This window comes from Anabrus simplex, chromosome X (assembly GCF_040414725.1).
Source record: "Anabrus simplex isolate iqAnaSimp1 chromosome X, ASM4041472v1, whole genome shotgun sequence".
NCBI classification, from domain to species: Eukaryota; Metazoa; Arthropoda; class Insecta; order Orthoptera; family Tettigoniidae; genus Anabrus; species Anabrus simplex.
In genome coordinates this window covers 76,307,978-76,327,360 of record NC_090279.1, presented here as the reverse complement: position 1 = coordinate 76,327,360, position 19,383 = coordinate 76,307,978, and positions in this window count along the sequence as shown.

The window sequence follows — 19,383 nt, the reverse complement described above, 5'->3', positions numbered from 1 at the left end:
CTTACCCAGTTCCATTCCATCTTCATTTTTCTAGAAAAATCTTCAAATGTTGAGGATTGTTCCATCATTAAATATATTTTTCCCCTGTTCAAGTATTTATTCCAATGAGCCTTATTTGTTCAAAATTTAACGATTAAAATCTCTCATACTTTTGTAGTCACATTCCCGCAGATACTTGCGACTTGTAGTAGCTAGCGCACTGACGTTGGGAGCTTCACTAATACATCCATTTTATTTTCTCAATAACTACTTCTTTGTTGTTGTCTTTTTTTGTTTGTTTTAGAGCTATCTGCTATAATTTGAATCATTATTACTCCATGTTGCTTGACGTGAGTCTTATCGTTAGAATTAAAATGCAGCGCTGCGCTAAGTTCATTCGCACTGCGCCGAGTCTAACGCACTCTGCTCCACCATCAAGCTAAATTCTGTGATTCATAAGCAACTTTCACCTAATCCTTTTGTAGACATGATAAAGTATTTTATCAGAACAAAGAAGAGTTCGTAAATGTGAACAACTTCTGTTTTCAACGTGAAGTCGTGAGGTTAAATTGTTAGTCTTGCTCTACTTTGTTTCCAATAATAATGAGTCAAGGACAGACGAACAGTGAATATTGTATATACTGTAATGAAGACAATAATGTAAATCTTTATTATTTCTCTCTTTCTTAATCTGTTTACCCTTCAGGATTGGTTTTCCTCTCGGACTCAGCGAGGGATCCCACCTCTAACGCCTCAAGAGCAGTGTCCTGGAACGTGAGACTTTGGGTCGGGGATACAACTGGAGAGGAGGACCAGTACCCCACTAGCCTCTCCTGCCATGCAGAATAGGGGAATTGTGGAGGATGGGAAGACTGGAAGGGATAAGGAAGGAAGCGGTCGTGGCTTTAAGGTAGGTATCATCCCTGCATTCGTCTGGAGGAGAAGTAGAAAACCACAGAAGTACACTTCGAGGATGACTGGGGTGGCAATGGAACGCCCCTCTACTCAGTTGACCTCCCGAGGTTGAGTGGACCCCGTTCCAGCCCTCGTAAAACTTGTCAAATTTCGTGGCAGAGCCGGGAATCAAACCCCGGCGTCCTTGGGTGGCAGATCATCACGCTAACCACTACACTACAGTGGCGGACATTATTATTATTATTTTTATTATTATTATATTTCATTTTACATAATTCACAATTTTATAATTGGGTTTATGACCTTCTTCGGTACAATGTACATGGAAGAAGTACTATTTAGTACATACGCACATATACTTCATACATATCGGTATATACTTAACATTGTTGACAAATAGACTTGACAGATATTTACTATATATAAACGGTCAAAATTATTAGTGGACGATTTTCATTAGTCCTCTGTGTATGGTGGATGGTTCATGCCAATAAACTTTCTTACTATATGGCAAGTGGTCAGGATTGCTGCTCTTTGTAATTCTCTGTAAGTGAGAGGGTGGAGATTAAGAGCTTCAATGCTCCTGTGTAGTGTCTTTGGTATAATACCATTACATCCAATCACTACTGGAATTATGATAACATTGTTGAGTTTCCACATGGTTTTTATCTCTGCGGCCAGATTAGGGCATGGTATGTCTATTATGAAGCAGATTTTCTTGTTTTTATCTACGAAAGTTATATCTGGTCTATTGCAGGTAATTGTTTTATCAGTGATGATACTTCTATCACAGTAAATGTTGTAATTTTCACTTTCCAAGACTGATTGGGGTTTGTACTTCCAATATGCTGTGGTACAATGGATTAGGTTATTTTGTCGGGCTAATTTCTGGTGAATGATTTTTGCAATTTGGTCATGTCTGTACTTGTAGTCTGTGTTTGCCATTAATTGACAACCTGAGGTTATGTGCTGGATGGTTTCTGGAGATGTATTACATCGTCGGCACAGATCTGAATAGACAGACGGATCATGTAGCATATGTTTCCTGTAGTTCCTTGTGGCAATGACTTGATCTTGTATGGCAAACATGAAGCCCTCTGTTTCTGGGTATATATCCGAATGTGTCAGCCACTCATGCGACGCATGTATGTCAATATATGGCTGATTTAACTCATTTGGATACCGCCCATGAAGAGGTTTCTTTTTCCATAGAATGATCTTTTCCTCATTTGTGAGGAATGGCATTGTAAGTCAAGCCAGGGTGTTCATATTGTGGGGTGTAAAACCGTTATATGCCACAACCATTGCACTATGTAGGGCTGAGGTTTCTGATTTATGTTTGAAGTAGCACTTTAGTGATGTAATTTGTTCATTGTGTAATTTCTCAAGGTCTATTAGTCCACGACCCCCATCAGAACGAGGCAGTGTGAGACATTCTGAGTCTGATTTTGGATGATGCATGTTGTGTTTTGTCAGTAACACATTCACTTTCGTTTGAAGGTCCTTCAACTCAGTTGTAGTCCACTTTATGACTCCAAATGAGTATGTGAGAACAGGTATAGGTAACGTGTTGATGGCCTTAACAATGCTTTTTCCTGTGAGCTTAGAACGTACGATTCGTCTTACTCGTTCAATATATGTCAATCTCAATGCCTGTTTTGTGTCCTTGTGTTGAATCCTGGCTGATTGGTTATATCCAAGATATTGATATATTTCATTTGCTGTCAGTGGTGAGATATCTGTTGCTTCAGAGAGGATGCCCTGTGCCGAGAAAGAGCCCCTCCTTATTGTCTGAGTAGCACATTTATCGAGTCCAAATTTCATGCAGATGTCTGTGGAGAAATTGTGGGTAATTGAAACAAGGTGTTCAAGTTGTCTTTGTGATGCAGCATACAGTTTCAGATCATCCATATACAGCAGATGTGAAATTTTGTATATTGTTCTTTGCTTATTTTTGATACTGAATCCGTATGTTGTTGAACTCAGTAAGTCTGATAGTGGGTGCAGATCAAGACAAAACCATAGCGGACTGAAGGAATCCCCTTGGAAAATGCCTCTTTTAATTGGAATGAGTTCAGTTACCACACATTCTTTTCCGATGCGGAGGTTAATAGTAGTTTTCCAAGTCTGCATGGTAGTTGCTAGAAATGTCACTATTTTAGGATCAACATCATTTACTCTAAGGACCTCAACAAGCCAGGAATGTGGCACTGAGTCGAATGCCTTTCTATAATCTATGAAACAAGTGTGCAAATTTCGGTTGTTATGGTATGCTTTTTCCATTATCATACTATCAATTATTAATAGTTCTTTACAGCCTTTTTTGAACCGTTTGCAGCCCTATTGTTCCTCAGCGATGATGTAATTGACCTTGCAATGATTCTGGATTCTATTTGCTACAAGTGATGTTATAATTTTGTATAAATTTGGTAGGCATGTGATTGGTCGGTAGTTAGCAGGATTTGCCGTGTTGTTATTTTTAGACTTTAGGTACGTGATTCCTGTAGTCAGAAAGTGTGGGAGGGCATCTGGTTAACTGATGAAAATTTGTATGTGGTAGGTGAGTAATCTGTGAACACTGGTGAATTTCTTATAATATTAATTGTGTATGCGGTCTATTCCTGGGGTCTTCCAATTGTGTAAATTGTTAATCGCTGTTACAACCTCCTCTAATGTGAAATCAGCTTGGGTCACGCTTTCAATATTCTCAGCTTTCTTTTTGATAGTTTCAAGTCAATGTGCCTCTTCATTATGTTGTATGGACGCATCCTATATAGTTGACCAGTATTCTCTTATGCTCTCTGCAGTTGGTATCCCATTGCTATTCTGCATGTTAGCTGTCTCAGGTGTCCTAAGTTTGTTGTAAAATAGTTTCTCATTCCCATTAAAAAGAGAGTTTTGTGCCTTTCTTTCCGTTGCCTTGCTATAGCGCTTGAGACGTTTACCAAGGGCGGTTAGTTTTTGCTTCATTGTATCTAAATGTTCGGTAATGAGAGAGTTTTCTGCATCTTTAGCAGAGTGGTTTTTGGTATTCCTCAATATATTCCTTACGTGATTGCAAAGCCGAGTACTTCGATGACCATTGGTGTATTGAGTAAGTCGATTGATGTTCTGTCGTAGGTCTTCAATTCGTGATTTGAGTCGGCGCTGCCATGATGGTTCTCTATGTATTCGGTTCATTGACCTACTTGCATATCTTACTTTTCCCCCATTTGCCCTGATTGCTGCCACAGCAGCACAATAGATTGCAGTATGTACCTGGAGGAATGTCTGGTGTGTTTCTAAATATATTGGTAGAATGTTGGTATTCAACTTTTCAATTATTTGTGTGAATTTCTTGGTTTGCTTCTGCCTGGATAGTAAAGGTCTGAGCGTGGGATCTGTACTTTCAAACTCAATAAATGCTCTTTGGAATTCATCTTCTATTTCAGTTTGCCATTCATTTTCTGTATTCTTTTGGTATGTGTGAACTTCAGTTTCTTGGAGGTTTTCAGGGGCCATGGTGTTGGTGTAGGGTGTGGCTCTGTTCGTTTCATATGCAATTCTTTCATGCTCACCTGAAAGTTCCATGGGACCCTTTAGCTCAGTTTCAATTTTCTGTTTAATCTTACTGAGAACTGTTTCTGGTATAAAGTTCTTCATGACAATTGCGCGTCTTTGATCTGCTATTCGTTGTTTTGAGACCTGTGTGTTTGGATACTGTGCTTGAAAACCGTGTATAGCTTCTGTCGATAATCTGTCATGTCCTTTTCCAGCCTGGTAACTCTATAGTAAGCCCTCATTATAAACTCATTGATAGAATTTTCCCATTTCATTCGAGTACGGACTTTTCGCACTTTGGTGGTTGCATCTTCTGCAAAAGCACCTTCAGTGGTTGTTAACAGGTGTTGCGCAACACTGTGTTCCTTGGCTTCGGCGACTGTAATTTCTTTGGGATTCCTCCCGGTAGGAGGCCGTCTGCTCACCATCCTACCACCACTGGCTTGCATGCTGTCACTCCTTGCAGTGGTTCCAAGAGTGCCCTGGCGATCCCCAGGCAGCGGCTGTTTTCCGAGGTTATCTTCCTTTATCATAATCTCCATAAAACTGGGTCACGTTTTATACCTACCGCCAGGTTTGAGTAAAATGTAGATCTTGTATCCTATGCAATACCATGCGAAGACTGCAATTTGATGGCTGTCTTAGTTATGTCAGAGGTAGTAAACTGTGACCTTGGTAACATAGTGGAGAGAGCGTAGAATTCCAGTCTTATTTGTGATTTCTTTGAGAGTAACGGCAATCAAATACCACTCTTGTTAGTATTGTCTATGGACCATTATAGTCAAAACAAGATGGTTCCCACTTAGGGCACAAAATTGATAACAAATATGATCCTGAATACCATAAAAAAGTTATAGATTCACCAGACAACACTAACATATAATTATCATAAAAAAACAATGATTTAATTACTCCCCTGAAATCGTAAATGAAGCGTAATTCTTCCGAACAGGAACAGCCCCAGCATTTGCCTGGTGTGAAAATGGGAAACCACGGAAAACCATCTTCAGGGCTGCCGACAGTGGGGTTCGAACCTACTATCTCCCGAATACTGGATACTGGCCGCACTTAAGCGACTGCACCTATCGAGCTCGGTATATTATTACCATTACTATTATTATTATTATTATCAAGGTATTGGAATAGAACAACAAGGTCGATAGCTAACAACTGTACAAAAAATGTTTGTTTTTACAAGATTTCTACAGCATTTTGGTATGTTGGGTCATATTGACCCGAACAGTATATTCGTCAGGTAAAAGTGAACAGAACAGCAGGGTTAAGGGTTCTCACCAATTCTTCCTCTACTCTTGTGTCATCTTTCAGCTGCAATTCCCTAATCTCCACATGTTCCACCAGTGATCCATAGAGTGCCGCACAAATTTCGCACCGAGGCTGGAACACACAATAACACCACAAATTAACAGAGAGTCCTCCTTAGAGCCGGTTTACATGGGATCAATTTTAATGAAAGTGGCCACCATGAGAATTACCTGAAGGGAAATTGATACAGTTACGAAGTGCTGCAGACAAAGCAACACTATTATAATGTTCCAGAAACTTACTTCGTCAGCTGAGTGGCACTGTAGCCAGGTCTCCAACAAAGAAATTTCACGCTAAAAGGATGATTTAAACATTGAATTTATTTTGTTACTAGCAAATGTACCCGTGCTTCGCTACGGTATTCTACATTGTATTCGAATAACGAAGTAAATACTGTACATGCAGTAAATAAGATTGTTTTAAAATTGCATGTCTCTTAGCGTTATGCGAGAAAGAGCATGGGGAGGTCCCTATACGTTGTTTCCAATGTAAAGTGTTTGTTACGGATTTGTGATATAACGGCAGACTCACTTGCCTACTGCCACTCAAAATCGTGGTGGGAAGTTTACATTATAATTGCAGGCCCCATTGCCTACTGCGCGGACACAATCGATTTGGGGAGTTTCCGTTAAAATGGCAGCCCACTTTCCTACTTCCAGACAGATTACAGTTGACGTGTTTTTATTATAATGGCAGGCAATTACCCTACTATCACTCGAAATTGAGTTGTGCAGTTATCATTATAATGTCAGGCCCATTTTCCTACTGCCAGCCAGCCTACTGCCAGTCACACCAAGCTGGTGAGTTTCCATCAAAATAGCAGGCCACTATGCGTAATGCCAGTCACATATTAGATGAGGACATTTGTTTATAATGGAGGGCACCCTAGCCTACTGCCAAACACAATCGGGTAGGGGAGTTTTAAACAAAACTGAATGCTCCCTTGCCTTCTGCAAGTCAAATCGAGAAGTGAACTAATCATTACAATGGTAAGCCTTCCTTACTAATGACAGTTACACAGGAGTTGGAGAAGGACCCCTTTCCTACTGCCAGTCAAAGTCGGTGTGGAGAGTACTGATTACAATAGCAGAAACCCCCTTTCTCGATCGCTACAAATCGACATCAGTGAATACATATCGATCGACATACGAAAGTATATGGGTGTTTACAATATTGCAGGCCTTCATTTACAGATAAACTGCTGCTAAACGTACGTCATATCGAGAAAGGATTATACCATAAGACGCCGGATTTAGTGGCCTAAATGGCTGGTCCTATGATATCTCATCTATTCTTGGGTCAGACTGAGTTAAAAACGTTGAAGAGGGTAAAGTGTTTGTAAGATTATCTCACATTGCATTACTTTTCAGATAATTATGTGACAGCTACATACATAGCATTTGGCTCATATATGGCTACTGGGTGGGCCAATTTTCGTGAAGAGTTTGATGATTCTGTATTTCATATAACTGAAAGTATGAATTATGCATGTGAAAAGTCCAAATTTACTTAACATCGATTAACAGAGAAAAATCAAACTTAAAAGGGATACAAATACGGCAAAAAGTTATAAGACCAATGTTGTAGATCATTCCAAATTGAACTGAGATTGTGCAATTCGTTATGTGATAGGACTTTCCGAAGGTCTGCACCATCATTAAAATTGCCTGCATCTTTCGATATTCTTCGGGGATAAAATGTGAAGAATTTAATGATCTTGGAAGTTTTCAGTCCGTTACAGGCTAAAACGTATAATTTTGTCAAATTTCAATTATTTTTTTTCTTCTGGCAGATAATGCCGCAATCTGGATTTTAGGCGAGGAGGGTAAAAATTAGGACTTTCAGGAAAATAAACAAAAAATTATGCAGATGGTCATTATTACACCTTAAACGGAAAGCTGTACGAAAATTTCGCCAAAATAGTCCATGTAGAGGCACACAGTCGTTACGATTTGATTTGATTTATATAGATAAGGAATCTGCTCCATGTACAACACCTTTTGGGCTATGTCCGCTGGACTTAACCTGCAAAACTGACCATTCATGATATCTCCCTTATGAAACCTCCGGACGAAAAAATGCACATGTAGAGGTAGAATTCCATCACGTTTGGTCGATTTCCAGTCAGGTTGGTCGTGTTTTGTATATATTGTAGAAGAGTAAAATCACCATTTTGGTTCCCTATAAACCGCCCGTCCATTCCTTAACATGAAATGTTATTCACCTTTAAAACCTACATTTGGAGAGGTGGATGCTAAATATAAAGTTAGATTCGAATATCATCAGTAGTTTTCAAGTTGTAAGGAATACGCTTTACACACACCCGCTTGTGAGTTAAGTCCGATGGGACTTGTACCGAAAAACGGTCCGTTAATGATATCTCCCTTATTAATCCTCGTATCGAAATGATGCACATGAGAAAAAGGTTTAGAAGTTAATTTCCATCAAGGTAGGTAGATTTCCATTAAGTTTGGTTGTGTATATTTTGTGCAAGTGCAAAATCACTGTTTCGGTTTCGTATAAACCCCCAGTCAGTTCAGGGATTCAGAAACAATATTTGCCCTAAAACCTATCATGGACAGAAGCTTGAAGCTTGGTGGAAATACATCCAGTAGTTTCTAGCACTCGCGTACATACGGTGTAATTAAGGAGGAACATAATACAGTTAAGAAAGTTGAAATTAATAAAAATGGATTATAACTGAGAACAGTCGGATAACGTCAAACATGTAAATGCCAAGTAAATGTATTGGAAAATCAAATGCCCCTCAATAAATTATGTTGGTGTGAGTTATGGATATAAAGAAGCGGTAACAGAGGAGAAATTTAGGTGCAGTGTTCTTAGGTAAACAAATAAGAAGATGACTAATGGTGTTATTATTTAATCTCCAACGATATTCCGCCAATATCCCGCAGATAGGCCGATTGACGCCTCTCTTGCCTTCTTCCCAACGAATAACGACGAATTTAAAAGTATGATGTGGAAAATGGCAATACGTTACTTCTCTGCTGGCATACAGTCAGAGACGTTGCCATGGTAACCTGTAGGTTCGTTGTCGGTCTGTCGGTCACTCAGGTGGTGATTATTGTTTTAAGAGGAAGTACAACTAGGCAACCATCCTCTATATAACACTAATCAGAGAGAAAAAATGGAAGGGGTCCGACACTTCGAAAAATGAAGGTATCGGCCAAAGGAAGACAAGGGCCACGAAGAGCGTGAAAATGAAAGACTGCCTAGCCCTCGCAAACCTAATAGCGTCGTGGTCGGAAAAGAACAAGAGTTGACCAAGAGAGGTCGGATAGGATTGTTGAAAGTGAGGAGCCTGGCACAAGTAAGTGGAAGCAATGCCAGGACTCAGCTAAGGCCCCCGTGGTCGCCAACCCGTGCTCCAAAGTTCAGAGCCCCTGGGGCCCCTTTTAGTCGCCTCTTACGACAGGCAGGGGTTACCGTGGGTGTTATTCTACCGCCCCCACCCACAGGGGGATGTCGGTCACTCAATGCAGAGCATGATACCAGCAGAAAATTGTAAATTTCTCCGTCATGTGAAGAGTAAGATAATTTATGAACATAACGAATGTTGTTTATAATGAAGAGGCGTTGCACGTACGGTAAACGGAGTTTACAGAAAATCAATAGTATAAGAGAAAATGGCCTATAAACCCCCGTCTACTCAAAGATTTCAAAATGATATGCATATCGAAACCTTCCCCGGGATGAGTATACTCTAAATATGAAGTTTGATTGAGATCTATCCAGCCGTTTCGACGTGATGGTGGAACAGACAAACAGACAGACAAACAGACACGAAAAGTAAAAACCACCGATTCGGTCTTGTGTTGACCTAAAACGGATAAATATCTGAAAAATTGGCAAAACAAAAGAAATTACAGACAGCGGACCCCCTACAATTTTATTTATATAGATATGGAGCCCTCACTTGCCACACGTTTTGTATTTCTCAATGTTGAATGTTTACTTCCAGGATTGTCACGACCTGTTAATTATGTTTGATGTGAATTTTTGGAGATTTCTTTACTGTGAGAGTAATTGATACTCTTCACTTTCTAATTTTAGTCTTAAAGTTATGTTATTTTTAATTTAAAACTTCTATTATTCTATCTTACGTTTTTTTGGCAGCTCAGTTTTTCTAGGGAATAGTTCATCCTTTCAAATTAATAGCAACCCTCGATTCCCTATTCAAAGAAATTTAAACAACTATAATTAATGCCAGACTCAGCTTGAGGTTCTCTAGCCGCTAATACCACGCTCGGAACCTAAGTGCCCATAATCCCCTTTTTGATCGTTGCTTACAGCGGTATTCCACCACCCTCCTACCCACAAGTGTTGGCTCAGGAGTTTAGATAGACAACAGCTTAACACACAACATGTCTACATACATACATACATTATCATTATAGACTCTTATGCCTTTCAGCGTTCAGTCTGCAAGCCTCTGAGAATTTAATAAACGTCGCCACAATCCTCGATTTGCAACTAGTGTTGTGGCGTCATTTAGTTCTATACCTCTTATCTTTAAATCGTTAGAAACCGAGTCTAACCATCGTCGTCTTGGTCTCCCTCTACTTCTCTTACCCTCCATAACAGAGTCCATTATTCTCCTAGGTAACCTATCCTCCTCCATTCGCCTCACATGACCCCACCACCGAAGCCGGTTTATGCGTACACCTTCATCCATCGAGTTCATTCCTAAATTAGCCTTTATCTCCTCATTCCGAGTACCTTCCTGCCATTGTTCCCACCTGTTTGTACCAGCAATCATTCTTGCTACTTTCATGTATGTTACTTCTAACTTATGAATAAGGTATCCTGAGTCCACCCAGCTTTCGCTCCCGTAAAGCAAAGTTGGTCTGAAAACAGACCGATGTAAAGATAGTTTCGTCTGGGAGCTGACTTCCTTCTTACAGAATACTGTTGATCGCAGCTGCGAGCTCACTGCATTAGCTTTACTACACCTTGATTCAATCTCACTTAATATATTACCATCCTGGGAGAACACACAACCTAAATACTTGAAATTATTGACCTGTTCTAGCTTTGTATCACCAATCTGACATTCAATTCTGTTGAATTTCTTACCTACTGACATCAATTTAGTCTTCGAGAGGCTAATTTTCATACCATACTCATTGCACCTATTTTCAAGTTCCAAGATATTAGACTGCAGGCTTTCGGCACAGTCTGCCATTAAGACCAAGTCGTCAGCATAGGCCAAACTGCTGACTACATTTCCACCTAACTGAATCCCTCCCTGCCATTTTATACCTTTCAGCAGATGATCCATGTAAACTACGAACAGCAAAGGTGAAAGATTACAGCCTTGTCTAACTCCTGTAAGTACCCTGAACCAAGAACTCATTCTACCATCAATTCTCACTGAAGCCCAATTGTCAACATAAATGCCTTTGATTGATTTTAATAATCTACCTTTAATTCCATAGTCCCCCAGTATGGCGAACATCTTTTCCCTCGGTACCCTGTCATATGCTTTCTCTATATCTACGAAACATAAACACAACTGCCTATTCCTCTCGTAGCATTTTTCAATTACCTGGCGCATACTGAAAATCTGAAACTGACAGCCTCTCTGTGGTCTGAAACCACACTGGTTTTCATCCAACTTCCTCTCAACGACTGATCGCACCCTCCCTTCCAAGATGCCAGTGAATACTTTGCCTGGTATACTAATCAATGAGATACCTCGATAGTTGTTGCAATCCTCCCTGTTCCCTTGCTTATAGATAGGTGCAATTACTGCTTTTGTCCAATCTGAAGGTACCTTACCAACACTCCACGCTAATTTTACTACTCTATGAAGCCATTTCATCCCTGCCTTCCCACTATACTTCACCATTTCAGGTCTAATTTCATCTATTCCTGCTGCCTTATGACAATGGAGTTTATTTACTATCCTTTCCACTTCCTCAAGCATAATTTCACCAAACTCATTTTCGTCCTCCCCATGAGCTTGGCTGTTTGCAACACCACCAGGATGATTTCCTTTTACATTGAGAAGATGATCAAAATATTCCCTCCACCTCTCCAGTGATTCCCTGGGATCTATTATGAGTTCACCTGACTTACTCAAAACACTGTTAATTTCCTTTTTCCCTCCCTTCCTAAGATTCTTTATTACTGTCCAGAAAGGTTTACCTGCTGCTTGACCTAGCCTTTCCAGGTTATTACCAAAATCTTCCCATGACTTCTTTTTGGATTCAACAACTATTTGTTTCGCTCTGTTTCTTTCATCTACGTACAAATTCCTGTCTGCCTCGGCCCTTGTTTGGAGCCATTTCTGATAAGCCTTCTTTTTACGTTTACAAGCTGCTCTCACTTCATCATTCCACCAAGATGTTCGCCTTTTCCCATCTTTACACACAGTTGTTCCTAGGCATTCCCTTGCTGTTTCTACTACAGCATCCCTGTACATCCTGAACCTGCTTACTGTCTACTGTTCGAAACTTCTCACTAATCATATCCATGTACTTCTGTCTAATTTCCTCGTCCTGGAGATTTTCTACCCTTATTCGTTTGCAGACAGATTTCACTTTCTCTACCCTAGGCCTAGATATACTTAGTTCACTACAGATCAGATAGTGGTCTGTATCATCGAAAAATCCGCGAAAAACTCGTACGTTCCTAAGAGATTTCCTGAATTCAAAGTCTGTTAAGATATAGTCTATTATGGATCTGGTACCCCCAGCGTCCCATGTGTAGCGGTGAATAGCCTTATGCTTGAAGAATGTATTCGTAACAGCTAAACCCATACTAGCACAGAAGTCCAGCAAACGCTTTCCATTCCCATTAGCTTCCATATCTTCCCCACATTTACCAATCATCCTTTCGTATCCTTCAGTTCTATTCCCAACTCTCGCATTGAAATCGCCCATTAGCACTATTCTAACCTTGCTGTTGTCCCTGACCACGATGTCACTCAATGCTTCATAAAACTTGTCAACTTCATCCTCATCTGCACCCTCACATGGTGAATACACGGACACAATTCTTGTCCTAATTCCTCCCACTGACAAATCTACCCACATTATTCGCTCATTTACGTGCCTAACAGAAACTATGTTCCGTGCAATGGTATTCCTGATAAAGAGCCCTACCCCAGACTCTGCCCTTCCCTTTCTAACACCCGTCAAGTACACTTTATAATCTCCCACCTCTTCCTCATTATCTCCCCTTACCCGAATATCACTTACTCCTAGCACATCCAGACGTATCCTCTTTGCTGACTCAGCCAGTTCTACCTTCTTTCTTCCATAAGCCCCATTAATATTGATAGCTCCCCATCGAATTCCATTTCGTTCGCCAAGTTGTTCCAAAGGAGTCCCTCGCCTGTCAAATGGGAGTGGGACTCCATTGCTCCCATAGGTCCGAGGCTTGCTTAAAGTGTTCTGAGCTCGGTAAATTCATGAAGCAGGATGCTGCCCTACTTGCACATAGTCCAAGTGAGGATCTCTCCTCTAACGGGTTATGGAGCACCGGTGAATTGTATAGTCCTAGCCGCCTGAGCACAAGGAGGGCCACGACTCAGAATATGTCCGAGATGCCCACTCCCATTCCATAGCAACTGGTATCCCGACTCTCAGGACCACTTACTAGGCCACTCAGCCGTTGCCCATGGTTCACGAACTAGGATGTGACTACAGCAACCCACAAACATGAACCATCACAACATGTCTAGACTCAACTAAATACCTCTAGTTCACCACTGCAGACACAACAACAGCACAGATTGCTCGGCTCTTACTTAAGGCAAGTGTGCTCCTGGAGTAGCTTTACACCTTTAGAACCCCACCAATTCAAAATAAAGTGTCCTACAAGAGTTGGTCAAGGGGGTTAGATAGACAACAACTTAGAATACATCATGCCTAGACACAGCTGTCAATCTTCATACAGCAACAGCGATTGCACTCAGACCGGCTACTCCATGCCAGGGAAAGGCTGAGCATTGTAGGCTTCAATTTGTAACAATGAAATCATGTGATTCCTATGGGAGAATTTGTGGCATGTAGAGACAATTGCTCATGGATATCTGTGATCCAAAGTGTTCCCTCTGTTTTCCCAAGTAAGCTGTCTTGTACATGGCACCTATTTCCAGGTACTGGGGAGACTCAATTCACTTCACACCAAGCCTAATTTCTTATTAAAATCTCTACAATTATCATTATGAAGGTTGCACACTGGTACCAGTCATGCTTAAGGGAGAGTGTTTGCACATATACCTGAACTTAAGGGTGCATGTCTGTGACGGACCATAATTTTAAGTACAAACCACACAGAAGATATCACCAGTAGTACGCTTCATATACACCCGAAATTCACTGTAGAACTGGAATTAACCTTTTAGAACCATAAAACAAGAAAGAAAAATTAGTTAGTAAGGTATTTTAATAATTAGCCTACTTTATCCTTTGTATGTAATTTACTTTTCGGGAGTGTAGACAGTTTTTTAGGTACCTTTATCTCTGAAAATTATCAATAAAATCCACAATTTTTAACTGTATACTGAGAATATGTGTGTGCATAAAGTAGACTACTACGGAGAACATAGAGAAAGAAATGAATTAGCAGCATTAATTAAAACTTGGTACATAAAAACACAGCAATTTTCTGTTGGGTGTGGCTGAAGTCAAGTCCTATTTTTTAAGATAGGTCCATGATTGTAGTCTACTTTTTCAATTATCGTACTGATTATATGTACGAAGTTTCAGCCTTCTAGCTTGAGTAGTTTTTGGTCTATTAAATTAAATATGTCAGAAAACTAAACTTTCGGGAAATTGGACTTAAAGTTTAACTTTGCTTTTAATGAAAGTTGTGGCGTAACCTGATGTGTTTAATGCATTCCAGCCCCATGATCATCTTGGTTCAGAAGTTCTTCATCCTTTTTCTTCCTCTTTATATTCCTTTTTCTGGTTCTTGCCACTTTGGAAGACACCTTGAACATTCTCTATGCCTCGGCAACTATTCTGTCAATAGCAGTGAGGAGGTAGAGGACGATCCATAATTGCACAGAAAGTTTGTGTTGCTTTATACCCTTTGCCTATACACCGCATACCACAGGCTAGTCTTGTGTTCATATTATAAAGCCTCTTGAGGTATATACAGATTCCTCATGACCACAGACACTGCACATAATGATAAGTTTTGAGACTAAACTCTTTCTACTATTTACATCTTCAAGCAGTTCAATACTACTTTCACTTTCACAATATTTACACTCTAACATTTGTTCAGTAAACTGCACACAACACTCAGTTCAATTATCACAGACCCAGGATTTATGTTTGGAATTTTTTCTTCACTAAAGTTACTGCTGTATGAATCGTCCAAATATTTGAGTTTATTTTTTTGAAGCGCTTGATTGTATCTTCACCTCACTCTCACCAGAACCATTACTGGTATTGATTTGTGTTTCTTGCTCCTTAGATGTAAATCTATTTCCATAGAACTTGCGCCTGCCAGCACCAAATTTCCTTGTCCTCGGCTTATCTATGGAAATATTTGCTACTAATATTTTAAGAAAAACTGTTGTGATCAACACTATAGTTTATTTATATTGATATGGAGAAAGATGAACATCGTGCAGGTTAGCCAAATTTTGAAAGTTAAATTTACTATTTTTGCACAGAAATTACCTTTACTGCCCCAAAATGACTTGTTCAGCAAATATTATGAAGTGTAAATACATTTGAAATGTAAAGGGGCGTGGCAGAGTTCTGCGGATATTTAAGATTAGGGCTGTAAAAGGTCCTAAAACATTAATAACCTGTACTTATTGTATAAGGTTGGATTCAGGAAAGACTAGACTGGGGGATAGTATAAGAACAATGATTTTGATTTTTTTTTAAATTCGCGTACTTGTTCCCTTAAAATACTAACTAAGATTTGAGCCACACCCTCCCTAACTAAAGGACACACATAGTGAATCACGACCATCGTAGGGAAACAAATTTGCCGTGGATCCCCGATCAGGAAGGGCGAAAGACATAGCCCTGAGCTGAAAACGTTATTCTCCTGAAACAATAAAAACTAACAACTAACGCTACTACGAGTAAAAATCCATATAAATGATAGATGAGAATTTATTGTAATGTAACGTAAAACAAAGGGATTAATTAGATGAAATAACCAGTAATAATAACAAGGTAATACATACATATTCGGCGTGAGCCCAAAAGATAATCTTACCAAGGTCTCGTGACCTCATCTTTTCTTACATGCATAGGGCACAGTTACTCTTGAGATGATAGCATTTATTCGACCACTGACCTCGCTACTAAAAACTGCGAGCTGAATATCATTAACTCAATCTTTATTCAATCTTTCCTTCGGCGAGGAATAGAAACGCAATTTCAAGCGTGGGAGTCATTTTCCATATCCAATACCCCTCTCATATCGATTCCCACACACCAAAGAGCAGATAAAATAATAAAGCGATTAAATCAGAAAACTGCCGGACCAAGGAAATAATCCACGAGGGGCAAAGACAATGCTCCATGGAGCAATGAACGCAAAGCAAAACAATAACAGAAAACATGGACCTGCACACGGCCATGAAAGAAATAAACCAACATGGCGAGCTCCAGGTCGTAAACAACTAGGATGCACACCATACACAATAAAGACTTCGCACCGAGGAGAAAAGGAGGCGCGATAGGGAACAAATAGGCATAAATTCAACAGACCGATACGTCATCTTGACACTCAGCTCATTCAGCTACACATTCATTCAATCACGCGATCCTTTTGCCCCCAAAGCCAAATAATTCCGGCAGATTGGTGCGAGTAAATAAAATCAAGGTAACTCGTAGAGTGCAGTTCAACATTTCATCAGTAAGGTCTCACGTCAATATTAGATATATAGCCCACCTAGGGCAAATGACAGTAGGACGTTTGTGACCCCACGGTCACGCGTAGATCCATCACCTACATACTGCGTACGGCTAGAATAGACCTTCTGTCCGACACATAATAATGGCAAAATGTTTCATCGAGGAATTCATTTAAAATAATCAGAGACCAGATTTTGATGCACCACAATCACCTACACAATTCATACACATGCCAATCTCGCCCCGAGTACCGAGATGGACTTCGGTCGGCCATAATAAAAAGAAAGATAATACATCATATAAATTTAAAACGTTACATTACCGTTAATATCATTCATCGAAGCATGCAAATGATGCAGCAATTTTGCATAGTTTTAAACTTATAAAACCACCATAAGAAAAGCAAAAACGCCGCTCCTGTGTGTGTGTGACACATCTCTTCATTCCCCAGCATAAAAAGCCCCAACATTACTTCAAGGAGAAGATATTAAAAAGGTCTCGCCGAGAAAAGAACCTTCACGCTCGTGACAGAGGGAGCTGCCCTCTGTCGACAGGAGGTTGAAATACAATAACTATAGGAACAGCCAGATACCTACTCTTGCATACATCGGTATAACCACATTAGAAACCATGCTAAATTAGCATGTTTCAGATTACAAGTAAATAATACATAATATTACTAAAATATGGACAAGCAGAATATTTGAGTGTTATATGTAACATAAGCATTACATAATTTTGTGATTTGCCTTGGTCGTGGCAGTGAATTTACAGACGAGGAGGTGACAAGAGTAAGCTAATAAACATAATGTATTATTTTATATTTTACAGGAGTTTATTAAGTTGAGTTCTAAAAACTGACCATGTACGTCACAAAAATTTACTCTAAATTTATTTATACCTATTTCCTTTTTTAATTACATTTGTGATACTTCAGGAAAGGTGATATTTAATAGTTATAGTAAATTAAGTGAAAATAATAATCAATTCATTACATGAATTAGAACAAAGCGTAAGTCATACTTCCTGCAGTCTTTTACCTTAATTACTGTATCTTAATCTCCCTCATTGAGGCAACTGACAACAGCCCCACATTAACCCCTTGACACCGACATCCATATATCATATACGACTCCTTTCCTACACACGCTGCCGACCTCTATACGTGGTATAGACACCTGCAGGCCCAACAACATTTTGTTGTTGCTCTTTAAGTAATAAATGTTGTAGAGATGGAAGTGGTATACCTTTGACGGTAAAGATCTCTACCTTGCTTGTATGTATGAATCATCCCTAATCAGTGTTCCTGTCTTTCTCTCTGAAGTGTTTGAAATAGTCTGATCGCTATCCGCTTGAGAGCACGAAGACGAATCTAGCACATGTACGTTTCATTACTGGATGTTTCCGCATGTAGATTGATAGTAGAAATCGCAATCTCTTCACTGATATGAATGTTGACATCATCTGGTGAATTCATATACCGTAATTCTTTCAGTGTCTTGAAATCTGCTATGATTCCTTATTATTTGAGAAAAAGGATACAGAGATAAACCGCCCAATTAATTACAAAGTGAGTACGGCCAATATGAGCTGATTACTTGTTATCCTAATTAATTGACCCGCTGTCAATTTGAAATGACATTGCGTGGAGCAGAAGGATGGCACGGTGCAGTTTGAATGAAAGGGAAGTAATACAGGTTTAATAAATCAGACGATATCAGAACTACACCAGACTAAACTGAGCGTAGCGAGAATGGGCGTATTAACAAAAGAAATGGGAGTACATGGTGCGCAGCAAAGTAACGGACGACGAAACACGCCAAAGTATACGCCCCGTGTCTCATGAAGTATTCCACCCATTAACCGGGGATTGGTGCCAAATAAATCTTCGAACTATTGTTCTCAGATCTTCCACTCAGTTACTGAGACAACGATTACCGTAGTTTTCACTGCATTGCGAAACATCCCAGGCAAATACAAGAACGTCACTTTCATTCTGTACAAATGCGGAAGGTCCCTTCTCTATTACTAGACTATCAAGGTAAATACAAAGTTAATGTAAACTACCTTATTTTCAGTCTCTTCTGTAAACGTCTGAAAATAATCTGGACTAAACTGTATAAACTTCATGATCTGTATTGTCAGGGCTGAACTGTGCAACGTATAAGTCTTTGTTTTCTCCTCCCATTCAAAACCTTATTCAACCTCCGGAGGGGGTTACAAATTCATGTCAAGTTTACTTAAAAGAACAGGCATGTTTCGGTCATTCTTTATGGACATTTGAGGTACAGATTGTATTGTACTGAGTTTGAAATAATCTAGATATACGGTACGGTAGTATAAAAATTGACAATTATGGTACAATACACATAAACATTCACAAATTGTGGACCAAATTTTTTTGATAAACCGAAAATTGCGTTTGGATAACAATCGCCTGAAGTTGCTAAACTAATTCTAAATTGAGTCTGATACCCATGAACAGATTACACACAACTTTAGCCACATATTAATAATTTACTTACAGGCGGAATCATTATCATTGACAGTGCTCTATTAACTTTGATGAAACCTTCTCCATTATTCTGACGCTTTTAACAACAGGCAGCCATGAAATAGGTTCACAGCTTCTACGGTCATTAGACAAGAATAGGAGAGAAAAGTGGGAAGCAACAGTGAAAGATATGGACTTTGCAAGATACAGCAGAAAATCTTAGAGAGTCTCAAATCGACTTACTGGAAAATATTATTCTAAAGAGCAGTG